General features: G+C 38.2%; 1 long non-coding RNA gene across 1 annotated transcript; it reads right to left on the bottom strand.

Annotated features, from left to right (window-relative positions):
* Positions 1-2,224: 2,224 nt before the first annotated feature.
* On the bottom strand, positions 2,225-5,516 carry LOC127527240 (uncharacterized). The gene is made up of 3 exons (XR_007934547.1): positions 5,401-5,516; positions 2,735-2,822; positions 2,225-2,418 (listed from the first exon to the last, which is right to left on the bottom strand). It is a non-coding gene; the product is annotated as an uncharacterized LOC127527240 (long non-coding RNA).
* Positions 5,517-5,811: the final 295 nt, after the last annotated feature.

Here is a 5,811-nt window from a genome sequence, read left to right as displayed (position 1 = left end):
CTGATGGGATGCCAAGATAACGGACGGATGAGGGACAAATGGATATTTTGAACATTTCATCCTCCAGCGTGAGAGGTGGCAGTACTCCTGCAACTGGAGACCAGTTTGGACACCTGCAGGGTGGCCTGGAAATTGTAGTATAGAAGGATGACCCTGTTGGGGTCCTTGATGCTGTAAAGGGGCATTGTGAAGAATGGACCTCTTTTTTCGAGAGCTTCCATATGACCCGGAAATCCATTCTGCATGCAGTGCCATGAAACTGTAAGTGCTCCTGGGACTGACATAAAAGGAGGCATCTTGCCACATGTGGAGAATAAGAGTCAGGAGGAAGCTGGATGATGCTCACAGAGGAAACACAAAGTGAAACACAAAGGGAGATGAAGGTTTTTTATTGCTTACTGGTATGGTGCTGGACTGATCTGTTTTTGTGATAAGTTACTGTTAACCAAATAAATAACGTCTATTTTTATCTTGAACTGGTGTAAGAGTTGGTTTATGGTATTTGGGCTCTGGGTGCCCCCTAGTGGTCGCAATCCTCATATGAGTGCTTATTTTAAATTTTTTTTAAATTAAGTCTTGCCATGTTTTACAAAAGATTCTCCCTTAAGCGAGAATTTGTTTTCTTCCAATTTCAAATAAAATAGAATGTCAGTTACCCACTGAGATTTAAAGGTGGTTAAAGATTCTTCCAGTTAAGCGAGTAGTGTGGTATCAGCTACTTTAATCAATTTGTCCTTATATGCTTTAAGCCTATCTGAGAGTACATTAAACACAGCTGCCAACGAGTTATGAGTGATCGTGACACCAAGAATGTCTTAAGTATTTAAAGATTCTTGTCCAAATTATGTTAGTTTTGTGCACTCCGAAAACATGTGGCCTGTTGGGGCTGAAGGAAGATGACAACACTCATAAATTGGATCTTATTCTGGGTGCATTCTGGAGAATTTTAAATGAGGTAAGTTGAATTAAGATTTTAAACTGAATTACTGAATGCTTTGCGCATATGGAGCTAAGAGTGGATTCTATGCAAGACAGCCACGCCTTTTCTGAAATGTTAATTTCAAAGGTTCTTTTCCCACCATACCCTGGGATCATTGAAAGGAAGATTCTTTGAGATGTTTTCATATATTGTTGAGATGCTGAGTCTTAAAGGCTGCCTCTGGAATATAAATGGGTGGGAGGTCTAGAAAATTACATAGGTTTCTTTTAACATATTTTCTAATTTGAAAATAGTGGTAAAATTGTGTGGGTGGAAAGTTATATTTCTTAATCTTCAAAGAAATACAAATGTTACCTGAAAATGTAGTCCTTACCAAAGTGGTGCTTGAGGTGATCACCTTGTCACCTTACCCTACATGCTGGCCTAAGCTTCTGTGTCCCTCAAAAACCTGATGTTGTGGTGTGTGGGAGTCTGTGTGACAAAGATACCAGAAGGTGGGGAATATATTAAATATGGGGTCCTCACAAACCTGATTTTTTGATGATTTATGGAACTTTAAGGCTCTGAAAGAACATAAACACTGCAGTGAAAAGTGTTACAGTCCATAGAAATTCTTAGCGTATGGCAAAAAAGGTTGAAAGCAAAGAGAATTCCCCTTAGTCTCTAGTAATCAGTGCTGTTTAGTATCACACAAGTTAAGCCCGCGATTCGCTAGCGAATCGGAAATCCAAGAATGGCAATCAGTTTCTGTTCTGTTCGATATTTGGATGGATGACATGTCATGGAGGGTGGGTGCATCTGGGGAAATGTCATTTAATTCAATAAGCATATCTGTACTAAAGCGGTTTCATTTTGTGGAGATGTGATTCTGTTGCCTTTGCTGACACCGACTGCTGGCAGAGTGGAGCACAGCAAGTTTAGCTTACAGGTTGTGGTGTTCGTGTGTCAGCCACTGAGTCGGGGAAGCCGCTGGGTTTGAGTCTGTGACCGTTATGTGATCTATATTACTGGCACAGTTGATTAGAGCAAGTGTAGTGAACAGGTTATGTTATTTGGGCCCCACCTACTGACTCTGGGAAGCCGCTGCATTTGACTCTGGGGCGGGCGCCGTGGCGTTTTGGGAAGCCGCTGCGTTTGACTCTGGACTCTGGGGCGGGTGCCAAGACCGAAGTGCGCATGCGCCTCGGTGCGTCCGCCGTGCATAAATTAACTGTGGTTTAGTAAGATAGATTTCATGCACACAAAAACAATCAAAGAAACTTAATCCGTCCTTCTTACCTTTAACATTGATGGATAGTCTTACTTAGAAATAAGCAGTCTGGTCCTTAATCCACCATTCAACCTTATTTGATTCAGAAAATCACAGAATTTAAATGTTGAGGTAAATCATTTGGGTGGGTATTTATTTTCATGTGTTGCATGTTTTTGTGGTCTTTATTTCAGAGACTGTTTTTGATTGTTTCCTGTATTTCTGGTATCTGTTGGAACAGAAGAGAAATGTTTTTCTTTTCCACAATAATTAAGAGTTAATAAATATGTGAGAAGTAGGAAGCCTGGAGCCAGACTGAGATTTGGCCAAGCACAGATATGTCATTCTGCTCTAGCAATTGCAAGAAGTTTGTTGTATGCTTAGTACTGAAAAAGCATTAATCCAACAAGAGCCAAAAACAGTAAAAAAACATGTTTAAACTTTTTCCCAGGTGATAAATATGCAAAACAACTAAAAAGAAGAAGAAAAGAAAAAACAAAAAGTGAAGGTGAAGTCACTGATTAGAAAGACGATGGCGCACTCACCCAATAGAACATGTTACTAAGCCCAGGATGAAGAGTCCAATGCCAGTGATTATCAGTACTATTGTGGATTCTGCTAAGTCCAAGGTATCTGTACCAAACAGACACAACAGACATTTAAAAAGCTGAAATAATAATAAAAAAAATAATTAAAGTGAATACGTAAGAAAGTAACAAGACAGAGTAGTTGGGTCGGGATTATTTGCCTTTGTTTTCGATTATCAGTAGTGGTGTTTTAGTTTGAATTGTTGTTCAGTACTACAGCCTAATTTGGGTTAGTTGCATGTCAATTCAGGGGCAAATCAAAAGTTCTTTTGCTGTGTTCACATGCTCTTGTACCATTTGAAGCTCAGACTTGTGATGTTTCACCTTCTCACTTCAGTGTGTTCATGTGGGTTTCCGGTCAGACTATTCACAAAAATGCAAGATCACTGTTGATTAGTTACTTGGTCTGCCAAAATATGCATATCTTTGCACCAAATGCATTTTGATCAAAAAATGGCTTTTCAGGCTGACCAGATTATATGTTTTATTTTAAGCAACTGCATAACGTAAAAGGTCAGTGTTACATCACAACTCCAACAATTTGGATAGCTTTGTTTTGTTGGAATTGTCTGAGTTGTAATTCCTAGGTTGTTGATTGTTCACGTGGTATTCCCATCTTGACAACTCAGATACACAAAAATTTCAAAACCCAAAATCCTTAGTCTCTTGAAAAATAATTACTGACACAGTTAGAGAAGAATATATGAATAAGAAAGGAATAAAATAAAGAATCACCTAAAATACAGAGTGTTATCTAAGATCACACAGAATTGGACCACATACGTGTTTAACTGCGTGAAAATAGCAAACTTCACTGCAAAGTTTTATGCTCTTGCAAAACACACTAATGTCCTCAGCACTGAAGACCTATCGAAACTAAAGCTTTCTGATATTCCTCTCCAAATTAAACAGAACAGCAACTAAATACGGTTTACAACAGATCACACTAGGTCTCAAGTAATTAAAAGAGGAACAACACCACAGCATCTGATCAGAAAATAAGACTGAAGTAGCCAACAGGTATATCTTGCTACAAAAGCCTGTAAAAACTTTCAGTACAAACCAGGTTAATGTGTACGAGGGGCAGAAAAGAGGCATACTCATTGTTAGAGATTCCATTATTCAAAATACCACCAGCGTTATATGCAGCAGAGATCAGTAGTCAATAACGGTGTACTGCTTAGCAGGATGAAGAGTTTCGCACCTAACCTAAAAAGTGGACCAGTTATGGTAAGGGCAGGTGAAAATCCTTTGGTTATAGTTCATAATGGATCAAATCACATTGGAAAGACATGTAGAGAAGCCAGGAAGCACTCCTATATGTGAAGATTTGGTGGTATCTACAACAAACTGCTAAGAGATTTAGTTGAAGCAGAAACTTTAAAAAAGTGTCTGGATGACATTTTGGGATAGCTTAACTATTTAGCTAAACAATCGAGCTTGATGTACTGAATGGTCTCTTCTCGTTTGTCAAATTTCTTATGATCTAATAAATGTTCCTAATCCTGTTGCCATTGTTGAGTTAATTTTGTTGGAAAACAGACAGATGGACAACAATATCATTTATCAATTGTCTGAAAATGTTGTTCATTTTCCAAACCTGCTTGGTTTTTCCTGATCAAACTCTTTAGGGAACCAATATTCGAAGCAATGCGACAAAGTCTATCACGAGAAGGACACGCTCACAGAGATCCCATGTTTCATTCTTATTTAGCCCAACAGCACGTCCAGGCTCTGAAATGAAACAAGTGTTCTCATAGGAAGCCACTGCTAATCAAATAATGTATTTATACTTTGACCATGATTACTTCTGCTTAACAGGTTTACAGTATTGCTTTGTAATCGCATGACTGCCAATTGTCCACTGGGATGATTAGATTTAGTAAACATGTTGGAATTTTATGTTACACTTGAAATATACAATGTATGATCAGGGATTCTTGTGTTATTAAATTTCTCCATTTAGATGTATACATTCAAATCTGTATTATAGTCTATGATGGATTGCTATGGGATGGCACAGTGGTGAAGTAGTAGTGCTGCTGCCTCACAACAAGATGACCGGATTGAAGTCCCAGATGCTCCTTTTATGGAGTTTATAAATTCTCCCCATGTCCACTTGGGAACTTAGGCAAACTTATGATGCTAAACTGCCCCTGATGTGTGTGTGTGTGTGTGTGTGTGTGTGTGTGTGTGTGATCATCATGTCCAGGAAGCTTCCCTGCAGGCCCAACTCTGGAAAAGCAAGTTTAGAAACTAGTAGATGGATGCTTGGATAAATTGCTCGGAAAATTCCCAATCTTAACCATCTGGCAAGAAAAATATTATCTTCTCTGTACCACCAAAGTACATGAAGAAATTTAATCATGAAGGACTAGTTACCTAATATGAAGCCAAGCTGTCAGTAGAACAAAAAACAGGAGTGTCCACTGAAAGCCTAAAGAGATGGGGGAAATCATGAAAATGTAAGGCCAGGAGTTGAAGCCAGGTCTCTCAAACTTATTAGGCAGCAGCACTCAGTTCTTAATTGGCAACAGCAATAATGATGCGAATGTCAGGTTCAGCTATGCCAGTACTTGCATCTAGATGTTGTTTCCTTAAAAATAAAACCTTTGCTCAGTTACCTGGATAGCACATCTTGTAGGTCCAGCAGTTTAGAACCTCCTTGTCACATGTGGAGCAGTTAACAGCAACTACCTTGCCTTCGACTTTAGTAAAAAATAAATAAATAAACAAGATATAATTTTTAACTTAGCTGTATTTGTACTGGAAATAAATGAGACAAAAAAAAAAACTTTTTATTTTTGGATATTTAGCATCACCTAATGGAGAAAACTTGAAATGAAACTAGTTGTTAATCCTTCATATTCACAAGTGGTTTCACCAGCTATCAACTACTATTGATATGCAACACAATTTTATTGATGCTTCATAAATGCTATTAAGACCAAAAGAAGCCCTTGTTGATGTCTTATTAAATAATGGTACAGTATATGAGTAATTGATGCAGTATCTAAACTAAGCAGTTAATGTAT

The sequence above is a fragment of the Erpetoichthys calabaricus genome, chromosome 3, assembly GCF_900747795.2.
Source record: "Erpetoichthys calabaricus chromosome 3, fErpCal1.3, whole genome shotgun sequence".
In the NCBI taxonomy this organism is placed as follows: Eukaryota; Metazoa; Chordata; class Cladistia; order Polypteriformes; family Polypteridae; genus Erpetoichthys; species Erpetoichthys calabaricus.
This window is presented reverse-complemented; position numbering and strand designations above follow the sequence as displayed.